At 45.7% G+C, this 13,488-nt stretch overlaps 1 protein-coding gene across 3 annotated transcripts in view; it reads left to right on the forward strand.

Moving 5' to 3' along the window:
* The window catches only part of LOC147685056 (GTPase IMAP family member 9-like), a 492,924-nt gene that overhangs the window by 421,235 nt on the left and 58,201 nt on the right, over positions 1–13,488 (forward strand). The window contains exon 7 of one of the 3 annotated variants that reach the window (XM_086940940.1): positions 5,052–8,664. The exons of the other annotated variants lie outside the window; for them this stretch is intronic. The gene's annotated coding sequence lies outside the window, so the exon portion shown is untranslated. Of the gene's footprint in view, positions 1–5,051; positions 8,665–13,488 lie in introns of those variants that run through there. 3 annotated transcript variants of the gene reach the window in all.

The raw sequence follows: 13,488 nt of genomic DNA on the forward strand, positions 1-13,488 counted from the left end.
TGACAAGACAGAAGCCCCACAGGTCTGCCCTACAGGCAATAAGCACCCCACAAGCACTTCTCTACATTACAGAGATCAGCTGTCACGTAACTATATAGATTCAAATGCTCCAGTCATACACTCGTATTCACTACACTCTCATTTTACGTGGGATCACACATCGGGAATATACAAGCAGTCTCGTAATTCAAGAACGTTCCACATCATTCCTCGCCAAGAGGCATTGCTGGGCGGGCTGTACCACATGTACAGGACGGCTCTGGTGCGGCGCGGCCTCGGAGCGGGGGCTACGGTGCGGTGTGCTTCAGTACGCCCCTGGCGTACGACTCGTACCTGTGCAGCTTGGGGCAGCCGCCAGTTACCACAGTTACGCAAATTTAAGCTATTTGCATTGTAAATCACAATGCCTTTTATTTATGTTTTAAAAAATAAAAAGAAATAAAAGGCATTGTTATTTGCAATGTAAATACCTCAAACTCACGTCACTGCGACCACGGTGCCACGGTTTTAGTAACTTTTGTTTCATTTGAGCTTGGAACAATATCTTTGTTAAAATCTGCAGATTGTGCTGAAGATGAAGGATTGTGCAGCAATTCCATAATCATGCAAGAAAAAAAATCTGCAGCCGTGGAATTGCATAATTCCATCTGTCCTTCATCCCAAAATATGCCTGCTACTGGGAAGGGATAGGGAGTGTGTCAGACACGTCTCCACTCAAACCCCCAAACCCAGCTCTCCTTACCCTCCTCAAGCGAGCCGGCATCCCACACCGCGCAGCTATCTGCTCACGGTCACACCGCGCCACCACATCCTCATATTCAGGGGAGCCTGCAACATTTCCTGCTCAACCACTAAGGCCAGTCACACCCCATCGGAGAACAACTGCACAGCCAAAAACACAACTCGGGCCACATTATAGAGGTAAATATATGTAAAATTTGTATCACTTTTTTTCCAACAATGAACAGAGCAGACAAAGTCGCTATAAGCTTGGACAGTAAATGGTGAAAACGGATATGGCACCTTTCTATGCTAATGCTAGAAAAAGGGACCGAGCACATTAATTTAAAAGCACCTTTCTGGTGTAATAAAATAGTGACTTTAAGACACAACCAGCAAATTACATGTGCGTTAAAGATATAAAAAAATCACTGACAGAGGTATGTGAATTGTAGACACTGTAAACCACACAAATGAAGATATTTCAGCAGGATATAGTGTCTCGGAGGTAAATCGGTAAGGTGTGTGAGGAGGGCGGGGTTAGGAGACGAGGGTGTGGCACCCCGGTCCGCTAACATGCCACTCCTCCCGGAGTGAGTGGGGGCATGGATTTTCCAGTAGTCAACTAAAAAAAACTCTTTGTCTCCCCGGATTTGAACATGTTGTGAAAGGCTCTCTCCCAGTAACTCGCAGGGAGGGCTCCTTCCAGGGGTGCAAAACTCTAGAGATGTAGCGCACACTGCTAATTAAACGGCCTCGGGTGCCGCTTCTAAGAAAACATTGTAACAAGGTGCTACCGATGTGCCAGTGGTGACATCTGAATGAGAGAAGTGGCTGACAATGAGAGCGCAGCGCCGGGCTCCTCGCGGAGCCGCATTTGCATACTCTGTGTGGGCTCTATTTGAGGGTGATCAGGGGAGAGGAAACAAGGTCCTCAGACACGGAAAGTGCGAAGGCTTTTAACTCTTTGTATGCCCCGCGTTTTTTAAATAAGTAGGAAGGAAGCTCTCACGAAATACTGGGCGGGCTGTACCACATGTACAGGACGGCTCTGGTGCGGCGCGGCCTCGGAGCGGGGGCTACGGTGCGGTGTGCTTCAGTACGCTCCTGGCGTACGACTCGTACCTGTGCAGCTTGGGGCAGCCGCCTGGCAATTGGGTCCGTAGTATGGGCCGTACGGGGCAGACACTAGGCAACACAATTCCAGGCAGTACGAGACCTACGGAAGCCAAGTAAGGCAGTACGTCTTCTGGCAGCTCAACTTGCGGTGCGGAAGGGCACGCTTCAGGCATACGTACCGTACTGCTCCAGGCGGTTATCATTGCGAGTCTCCTAAAACTTGTGGGAGGAAAGCTGCGTGCCTGGGCTAAGTCCGTGGCATTGCACAGAAATAAAACAAGTTGTCGTTTGTACACTGAAAGCACAGCGCGCCCTGTAGGGATTCGGGGGCGTGTTTTTGCCCTCTCCTCTTCCCATTGGCTGGAAGGTAAAATTCCAGCCAATGGGAAGAGGAGAGGGTGTGACTTAAAAAAAGACACGGAAACGCCCCCGAATCGCGTCAAGGCGGGCCCTGAACTCAGTGACGCTCCTCTCCTCCAATGGCTGGCCAGCATTTACGAGGCCAGCCAATGGAGAAGAGGGCGTGTTCAGGCCCCCTATACTACTAACAAAAGATTTCGGCTCCGCCTACCCACTGCTTAAGCAGTGGGACGGTAGCCGAAACCTAAACAAGATCCTTCAGTGGCCTGCGGAGGAAGAGAGAGCCCTACAAGATCAAGGGCCAAGAGACAGAGAAGGATGTACATCAGCTGGGGAAGAGCACCAGACGGAAGAAGGATCTTACGAGGACTTGGGAGATCACGAAAGACCCTTTGCAGAGGAAACACAGGGAGAAAGGTGTGTGACACCAAAAAGAGCCGAGCAGATTCAGCAGAGACAAGACTGTAAGCCCTGAAGAGAACTACACCAGAGAAGCCTCCACACCGGTAAGACGCACACGCGCCGGTAGAGTGGTGGTCAGACCCAATCATTTCAGAGACTTTGAACTAGGGGGATGTTAAGCCCCTGGGGACTCTTTTGTGTATGTATAAAAAGGGGAGATATGTAGAGTTGTGCTCTAGTATTCGCGCGTTGCGTCATGACGCAACACGCGAAGACACCCAGTCCGAGCGAGTGCGCATGCGCGCGAAGAGAGCCCGCGGATCGGAGCAGAGCAGACGCTCGGCGCTCTCCCGCGATCCTGTAATTATAATAAAGCGACCTTCCCCATAGTCACCAAGTCTGCCTCCTCATTCTGCATTGATACCAGCATCATCATCATTATACAAATATTTTCAATGTTAGTCACCCATTTCAACTTCACAAATGCCACAATGGGTAGTGTTCAAAGCAGAAGAGCGTTACTTCCGGCAAACCCAGCAAGAGAACGCTATTTTTCTGCTAATGCAAACACACGCTTATATCAAAATGCGCAAAAGCGGGCAAGTGTTTTGAAATTGTTGCGAAGTTTTCTGAAGCTGAGGTTTCCAATTAATTTTACCTTCTCCACTTTTGTTCTCCCTGGCGTTCCGACGTTCCCTCTAATTCGACAGACTCTCTTTCGGATCGTAGGGGTCCTCTCTCCGGTTCTTCTGGTCCCACTTCCCGTGTCAAAACCTTGGTTTTCCCTCTGCCTTCCTCACGGCGACCACTCATCTCCTAGGAAACGGCTGGCAACGGAAGCACGAGGCGCAGGCGGAGCTTCGGCTGTGAGACAGGCGGCATGAGAAGTTCGGGAGTTGCGCTAGAAATCGGAAGCCAGTGAGGTGAGGTGAAAATATTGACGCGCATGGAATATGGCATTGATTGTGAAACGTGAACTAGTGTTAAGGACATTTGGGAGCAAGGACATTTGGGAGCAGGGAAGCGACCACACAATAGATTTGAAAGGAACGGCGGTACGGTTAAGTTACTATGCAAGTGGCAGGGGGCGGATGTTTGACTGGACGGGATCTAAAGCGGAGTTTTCATGTCACTCCATTCCAGGCGTGTGTTAATTATTTACTGTTTCCACTCTGCATATGCAATATTACAATTACAAGAAAGCAAGTTAAATAAAATGTGAAAGAGTGACCTATGCGTGCATAAGAGTTGTTGTCGGATTGCATAGGACTTTGAGATGAATAATCGGCGCATTCAGGGGTAGAGCGGTTTAGGGCAACTCTAGATTACGTTTTAGTGCCTTGTTTACTCAAGCAATAATTTAGATCTTGGTCCGCCATCCTGTATGCTGTCGTGAAGGTTATTTGTAGCAAGTATGTCTTTCACCTACCAATGATAAGCACATCAGAAACTGTAGTTTCAATGTCCTTCCTGTTACTGTGTTGTCCTTGCCCCAGCGTGATGCTTTTAAAACGGGTTTCTTCAGAATATTCAATGCATACGTTCAAATGACATTCATGGGTAAAATAAAGAGATGCACTCTGTCTTCCTTGTTGATGGCTTGATAATGATAAGTGAATGACTATGCATATCCAAAACTTCAACATATTAGCAACATCTCTGATAAAAACAAAAATGTGTGTCCGTGTAGGTATCATTATGCATACAAATTTCGAACGACGCCGTTACCCTCTGTCTCAGTCTTGTTTGAGATGGCCCCACCTTCAGGACAAGCTCTTCCCCACAAGCATTTGTCTCTTAGTACGATATACGGTAGTCTTTCTTCTATTACCATTCATTACACTCATAATCCCTTCTCTCCTCCGGGTGACACACTGGAGTTACTGTTCCATTATGAAGCTTTCGACAACGATGTAAAACGTGATCATATAATGTATGGTTTTACAGTGTGTGTTTTCGGCCACTGAGCCAAGGCAGTCATTTAAGTGACGCGGAAGGTGAAACGCTCATGGATTATGTGCTGAATTGGAGCGGGGAGAGGAGATGTTTAATGTTTGCTTCCGTGCTTTCAATGGTAAACAAGTCAGGTCCTGGGCCGTGCTGTGATTGGCTGACGTCACGGGGTGTCCCGGGCCGGCAGCCAATCACAGCGCGGCCCGGGAAATGACGTCACTGGGGTGTCCCGGGCCTGCAGCCAATCACAGCGCGGCCCGGGACACATGCCTACAAGGGGCGGGGCTTAAAAAAAGACCCAGAAACGCCCCCGAATCGCGTTTTCTCTGGAAAACGTGATTGACGGCCAATCTCTTCCAATGGCTAGCCTCCATTTATGGAGCTAGCCAATGGAAGAAGGGGCGGTGTCAAGTCCCCACTATAGAGATAACAATAGATTTCGCCTGGGCGGAGCAACTGCTACGCAGTTGCAACGCCAGGCCGAAACCTAAAAACAGCATTTAGTAATCAAAATGGGGCAAAAAAGTGGGGGGACACTGCAAAAAGCCAGTGTTTCTCACAGGGGCAACAATAAGACCTAGGATGCTCCATAAAATAAACAAAGCTGCATTAATAATCTGTTGAGGTTGGTTCATCATCATTAGTTTATGCAAATGAGCAGATATTTTGAACCAACGATTGTTATGCACTTGTGGTGAGCTACTTTAGTAATTATTGTCATTGAGAGGACAATATGCAAGAATTGTGTGCACAGTACGAACCCAAATTAACTGAGGGAGAAATGGTGTACAAAACCTCTCAAACAACAACACATGTGCATCAAAATTATTCTGTTATTTTAAATATGACTTCTCACCAAGTGAGAATATTTCACAGTTCATGGAGGCATAATGAAACTGGAGGGGGACCACTGCAAGGAATGTTGAGGGTGTCTTTCATACCACATCCTTTACCCACATCCTTGAACTAAAGTAGTAAGGTATGCTTACAACGGCTTATGACTTACAAATGTCAAAGACTGTGGTGTAAAGGGCTATATTATACACAGTTTATGAACATTCATTTTAGATTATTTCCACATTAGTTGTTAGGAAGTTGACTTTGACCCTCGTATCAAAGATCATGAATTAGCTAAGCCAATAAGTCTGGAGTTGGCTGCTGACCTTTTGGCTTTACAATGTTTACTTTGTTTCTGAATTTTTTAATGTACAAAGACAGCTAGCACAAGCACACACAAGTGGATTGAGAGTAGTCTTGGGGCTGTTGCCAGGGCATGCCTAAGAAAAACAAGCATTGTTTTTAAAACAACTTTTTTATGTAAAAGCGCACATCGCATCCCTAGTCCCAGGCACTGAAGCAGACTCTATACTGTGTAGATGTACACATGTGTAAGCACAGAATGCAGTCACTCAGAGTAAGGTAAGCCAATGGATGAAGAGGGCTGGCCCTGCGTCTAATGCTATACACTGTGATGGGTGGAAACAATATGTGAATGACACAACAGCAGACCAATGGATGAAGAGGGCTAACAAAAACCTGTGTAAGTAGGCATGTATAATATATTTTTTTCCCGAAAACCCCTAAATGTTTTGACTAAAGTCAGATCTAAAAATGAGGCAAAAATACTACCACCCACTTTTTGAGCCACACATATTGAATTATATTATCAATACATTTCTTGAGCATTATATTTTTTCTAAAATATTTAGCGTCTTACATTTTGGCGTAGGGCAGCACAGCAAGGCACCTTGCTGTGCTGCCCTACGCCGAAGTGAAAGGTGGGAATGCATCATATTTAATCAATATGGTGCATTCCTGTCCTTTCGGCCTGTGCTGGTACCGTTTGGGTAACCTAGCACCAAAGCAGGCACCCTTGCACCATGGTGCAAGGGTGCCTTCGTTGCAGGCAGGATTGTTTTTGTGCAGGAAGGGGCACGTTCCTGCGCAATAACAATCCTATGAGGTGCTTTCCTCTTTCCATGTGTGCTGCAGAATGCAGCACATATTGAAAGAGGTAAAAAGAGGAGAAATTAAGATATTCCTCCTCTTTGTGCCTCACCTCGGAGGAGTACGGATTTGACGCTTCCCCAGGTTTACATCACTTCATAAATCAGGGCAGCATCAAATTCCGTGGGTGTTGTGGGGGTAAAACCTACTGCAACGCCCAAGGAATGCCTTCTGGTTGCAGAGTAAGGTGATGCAGTGATTTTTGTTGTGTCGGCTTAGTCATGATTTATGATGCCACTCAAAGCCATGCAGGGTCGCTTTGCGTGGCTTCATAAATCTCTGAGAGCCCTACCTCAGGCATGTTCCACTAAACGTGGTGCAAAAGTGATGCAGGGCTCTCATAAATAAGCCCCTTAGTATTTCCGTAGCGTAACAAATGGAATCTGCTGAAAATAAGATACACATAAATTACTTTTCACATATACATATACTTGGTCCTCCATAGACTTTCTCGATTCTACAGGCATTTGTTTAGAATTCATGTGAGAAAAAAGTCATCTACCATACAGTCTACCTTTCCCTTCTTTTAGTGGCCAAATAATACCTTTACCTCATAATCATAGTTAGAATTCAGCTATTTTGGGAGGGAGAGAGCAACTACAGCATAAATGAAAAATATAGTTCAAAATATATCGAGTAACCTCGCCAGATGCTAATTAATGTAGAAGGTGAAAAGAGCAAATGGAAAGGTTCCAAGGAATTCACATTGAAAAGGTCAGCCTCTATATGATAGGGCTGTCTAATTGAGGAGACGTGAGGTCATACTTTAACTAGGGTATTTTGATTTTTAAATAATTTAAGAACCTAATGCGAAATATAGCCACATTTCAGGTTAGGGGCAATTTTATTACTAGTTCAATCCGTTTTAAGCGCACGTCGCTTTACAAAAGGGGTGGTAAACATCCTACGGAGTGGAAAAAATGAGAAAAAGGCGAACTATTTCCCACAGCAGAACCCTCCAGTACTGAACATCATCACGGGCTGAGGGGTAAACACAGCAAACTCTCTCTGAAGGCTTGGCGACCCCTGGTTGAAAGTCTGCTTATTTGAAATTGTATGTTGTGTGCAAAACTATTTACAATAACTATCAGCTACACTCCGGGTGCTGATGAAAAACTCTACTTTTTACACCCCATTTTTCAATTCCACTTTTTCTTGTGAGATTTTTTTATGGAAAGCCCTTTTTTGAAGCTCAACAGCATTTATTAAGTGTTATTCCCAGGCACAGAGTCATCATGGTGTGTTATAAGATAGATGTTTTTTTGGTACGTCCAACATTTATCCCAAAAAGAACATCTCGCAGTCATTTTACATGCATTGATGCATGCCAGATGTTCTTAAACGAACTGATTTGCGCATTAAAGAGTTTCTAAACGAATTAAACTGGTTTCTTTAAAGCAATTTATTAATGTTTTGAATGTTATGTCTCGCTGAGAGGTAAATTACAAATATCTTAATTTCGATTCTATGGTTAGGGCGTTTATACGTTTAATGGAATGTTATTGTGGAACTAAAATTATAGATTTGCTGTTTAAAATTCATCATTTGGAGGTCATCATTCGTTTTAAACAACCTATTTGTTAAACTAAAATTAATCTACTCTGAGTTTAAATAATCAAAACCAAGACACATTATCGGGTTTACATTTAAAATTAATTTCGAGTTGTTTACATATTAAATATACACATTTCCGTTTTCAATCAAGGTACAGTAAAGTAGTGACGCTTATCTGCATGTTTAGACCCATTTATCACTTTGATGCATTGATAATAAAATGGTGCTTGTAGTTTTTATATGATTTTAATAGTTGCCATGGAATGCTCTAACAGGTTGATTTGGTACTCTGCACAAGTTTGTGAATTTTCTCCAATGTCGTTATGTAACTGACTGCATTATGTTGATACTGCCAAATCAATGAAAATAAATGTTTTTGTAACTGTAATAGGCAACACCAGAGAACAGATTGAAAGTCATTGATGTTTGAGATAATTTGCTGTATTGCTAACGTTTTCCTACTTTGAAAACCATCGACTTAGCAGGCTCTTTTAATTTGACAACTGTTTGATTGTTGCGCAAATAAAGTTGTATTTCTACACCTTTAAATAAGTTGCTCTCTGTCTATTTTGGCTGTGATAGGCTCTAAGGCGTGTGAGAATCTTTACTCTGCAAAAGTGGAAACTCAGACAAGGATGTTTACCAAATCTAATTATGTTTTTGACAGTCAAGGCTGGGTTTGGAATACTTAATCACTACAAGGTGCAACACATCAAACAATTGCTGAATTCCACAGGTGCTGGTATGACTTGTAGTGATGTCTCTGGGTCAGACCTTGAAGAAGAGCTTACATTTTTTAATGGCAGAATAAATGTATGGGTATGGCCAGGCCAAGCGTGCCAGTAGTAACCGCCTAACCTGCAACATCCACATAATCTGTTTTTCCCTTGTGCACCATGATTCTGAAATAGAGCACAGAGAGCACACCACGACCAAAACAACTTAGATACACAAAAATTGTCCATGGAAAAGAAGTCGTGGACAAGCCAATCTCCAAACTTGAGGCACTACTTTGCAACTTCTGCTGCTGAAACTTATAGATTGCTGAATCGTCTTTATCTTACAAACACGTGAATTCTGTTGAGCAGAGTTACCTTCTTGAAACTCTAGATCTTCATCACTGTGGCAAGCAGAATGCGATAGGTGCATGGATTTTTTTCTCTTTACTGAATTTATTCACCCTAGCCAATCTGCCTCCATGCTACCACTATCATGATCCACTTTTATGACATTTATTTTGACCTCTTGAATATACATGGGATCGTAAAACTTCGATAATTATTTTTTAACAATGAAGGATCCTTGATGGAAAACCAACACACCAAATGACCATCCTGCAAAACTTCATGTTACCATCCTGCATGTGGAAATAGGTCATTTTGGACTCCTTTTTCTGCATTAACTTAAACATCATATCACAATTCTCCAGTGGTTTCTTTCTTGGCCAGTGTTGAAATTATCCTCAAATGGCACAACTCAGAAAATAGATCTATATATTGTAATAGCTCAAATAGTCATTTTCGACATGAAACATCTTCCTGTAAATATATGGCAATGTCCTGCCTGCATTTCTAAAGTCTTTTGTTGGTTACAGTTGAGTCTCATTGGAGCCAGACCATGACAGATTTATATATCGCAGACTCCTGTCTAGATTGGTGATGGTCTGAAATGCAGCGCTAGTCAATGCCTGTAGCTGAGATTAATTCAAGCATTCCTTCCACCACCTTCTTTGTTACAGTAAATGCTGGATGTGCAGTGGGTATGCCCAAAAATGAGGTTTATGCTCACTGAGCCAAAAGAATTAAGTTATATCTCTGATGAGACCGTAGTAGAACAAAACCACTCTAGAGTTTGCTTGTGCTCCCATGCGGAAGTGATCTGGCCCACAGTGGTGTAGCTAGCCCTTTTGACGTCCATGGCGGTCCCTGCATTTGCCGGCCCATGACAGTCGCAGATAAGAGTGAAGAGCTGGAGGTGGGCTGATTGGGGAGACAGATGACAATGAGGGGAAAAGTGCCACCGCCCCAAAACTCGTACTGCCAGGGGTGACTGCTCCCCCACCCCTTCATTGCTACACCACTGCTGGCACAGCAATTAGGGTTGGATTGTTTTAGTTGGACCAGGACAAGTCTCAGTTGCATATAGCAGGTGACTGTGCACAATGGCACAGTGGGCAAAAAGGTATGGTGTGTGATGCGGTCTTGAGCATTTATTAGTGAGTGAATGAGAGCAATTCAAGCATTCTTTCAATCACCTAGTTGTTTGTTGCAGTAGATTCCCTATGTGTGACAGATATGCCCAGATGTGGATCCGGTACTCACTCCACTGTGCCATGAGACTCAAACTATACCTCACTGATAACACCTATGCAGGTCAAAACCATTCTGGGGTGGTTGTTGTTGCTTGTGCTCCCATCTGGAAGTGCTCTAGGCTCACAGTTCAGGCTGCAGTGTTCCTATTAAAGTAGGTTCAAGAGAGAGGTTCTGCCAGAAAGCTGCCTTACCTTGCCTGGGACTGCTGAACTGACTGAGCCCTCGCCTCGTCCAGGTTTCCCTCCCGCCGCCGCTCGAGTCCCTCTCGCGGCCGCCGAGCGGAGGGAAACTACAACACCCAGCCTGCCCAGCGACCCGGAACAACATCACAGGGGTCATCGCGCCCGGAGGCGCTAGAAAATCCCGCCGTCCTCGGTGGAGCGGGTGTTCTGCCAGAAAGCTGCCTTACCTTGCCTGGGACTGCTGAACTGACTGAGCCCTCGCCTCGTCCAGGTTTCCCTCCCGCCGCCGCTCGAGTCCCTCTCGCGGCCGCCGAGCGGAGGGAAACTACAACACCCAGCCTGCCCAGCGACCCGGAACAACATCACAGGGCTCATCGCACCCGGAGGCGCTAGAAAATCCCGCCGTCCTCGGTGGAGCGGGTGTTCTGCCAGAAAGCTGCCTTACCTTGCCTGGGACTGCTGAACTGACTGAGCCCTCGCCTCGTCCAGGTTTCCCTCCCGCCGCCGCTCGAGTCCCTCTCGCGGCCGCCGAGCGGAGGGAAACTACAACACCCAGCCTGCCCAGCGACCCGGAACCACATCACAGGGGTCATCGCGCCCGGAGGCGCTAGAAAATCCCGCCGTCCTCGGTGGAGCGGGTGTTCTGCCAGAAAGCTGCCTTACCTTGCCTGGGACTGCTGAACTGACTGAGCCCTCGCCTCGTCCAGGTTTCCCTCCCGCCGCCGCTCGAGTCCCTCTCGCGGCCGCCGAGCGGAGGGAAACTACAACACCCAGCCTGCCCAGCGACCCGGAACAACATCACAGGGGTCATCGCGCCCGGAGGCGCTAGAAAATCCCGCCGTCCTCGGTGGAGCGGGTGTTCTGCCAGAAAGCTGCCTTACCTTGCCTGGGACTGCTGAACTGACTGAGCCCTCGCCTCGTCCAGGTTTCCCTCCCGCCGCCGCTCGAGTCCCTCTCGCGGCCGCCGAGCGGAGGGAAACTACAACACCCAGCCTGCCCAGCGACCCGGAACAACATCACAGGGGTCATCGCGCCCGGAGGCGCTAGAAAATCCCGCCGTCCTCGGTGGAGCGGGACGCAAGCGGGACGCCCGGACTAAGCCCGGACAAAGGGCGGACAGTCTAAGACAGTCCAAGACTGGCCACGACTGGACTGGACCAGGTCACTAACATCTTCAGCACCGTGAGTCATCTGTCCCACTGCTTATTCATTATTGGTTGTATATACACGCAAGGGCTAATTACCTGTTATCATTACTATATCCCCTTGACTAAGCATGTCAAAGCAGAAAACACCTACTACCCCTGCCAATACTATGGATAATTATTTAGTTCACAGGGTAGCAAAACTAAATAAAGATCGGAGGTCTTCTCTGGGCCTTAATGACTCTCCTCCCGGCACCCAAAGGGAAGCTCCTTGTCTAATTGAACTGGACACAGAAGTAATGAATCTAAGCGACGCTCCAAGTGTGGAAAATGTTGTTTGTCCAGTATTAAATGCTTCTATTAATGTTTCACAACCTGCCACAAATGTTGAATTACTATCGGGGGATGAACCCCACTTGACCTGTAACGATTTAGAGCTAGTTGATGGTAGCATTACCCCGCCAACGCCAGTCCCTGCTCCAAGAGCGGCTAAGAGGTCTACTAAGGTCCCCTCCAAAAGGCCAGGATTACGTTCAAATAGTAAAAAACCATCAACTCCGCCTAACATTAAACACAAAAATGTAATTGATGATATAAGGGAGGAAGGGAGTAGTACTATAGATTGGGATGACCTGTTAACGAACAAGTTTATGGGCATGCTAGAATCCAGGATAGTACGAATAATTAAACCGCTCATATCTAGAATAGACCATTTGTCCGACAAAGTACACAAACTGGAGACCCTTTTGAAAACAACAAATGATAACATGGGGGAAATTCCGAACTCGATCATGAACAAAATAGATGAGTTGCAGGTGAATTTGAGTGAGAACGCCAAAGTTACATCGATCCGACACAGACCGGAGTAACCAATGCCAGAAACCATTTTAACAACCCCACAGTTGTAGCTACACCTTCACCACAAGAGAATGTTCTAACATCTGACCCCCACCCAGAATTAAATCCTGTAGAGTTGATAGTAGAAGCCTCGCCCCTAGTTTTAGTACTTGCTAATGTCCCACCACTGAGAAAAGACCAGATTGAGACTCCTGATTCCCTCTTAAATAAATCCTTGCAGTGGTTAGGCAACAATATTCAAATATCTCCTTGGGGTAAAGAAAAGTTGTCTGAAGATCTCCTAACAGCAAGAAGAGTAAATTGGATAGGGTCCAAACCTAAGAAATTTGCTGGGGACTGTGTGGTACTAAATCTGAAGGGCCCTGATGTGTTACCAGATATTCTGCAAAATATCTTTCCACCCCAACGTAGAACGGCAGAAATAGTACCGTTAACGTTAGACTTTTTTTATAGTAGAAGAGGCTTACTGGCAAAACCAAGTATCCTAAGGACTAAGTGGTCAGTAGTCGGAACTAGAAGGGATAGGGGTAGGGGTGGCCCAAGCGGTGATTGGGGGTTAAACTTGGAAAATTGCTTCTCTGCTTTATCTGATTTAAACGAATGTGACTGACTCACAAACTCCGACCGAGTCTGTTATAATAGGTCGGCGCAGCAAAACCAAGTAGGAGGAGGAAATATAAAACGCACTCATCTGGCCAATCAGAACACAGAGAAACAGAAATCAACCCATATGGCATGCATTAACCCCGCTCTAAAAGAGCGAAAGATAGCAGTTGATGCTTCAGTATGTGCTACAAGGGTGAAAGGGACCAAGATTATTTCAAGGGGGGGAAATATAGCATTTTCAGAACAGTCAGTTAATGCAAGCGATCAGAA

This window comes from Lissotriton vulgaris, chromosome 10 (assembly GCF_964263255.1).
Source record: "Lissotriton vulgaris chromosome 10, aLisVul1.2, whole genome shotgun sequence".
In the NCBI taxonomy this organism is placed as follows: Eukaryota; Metazoa; Chordata; class Amphibia; order Caudata; family Salamandridae; genus Lissotriton; species Lissotriton vulgaris.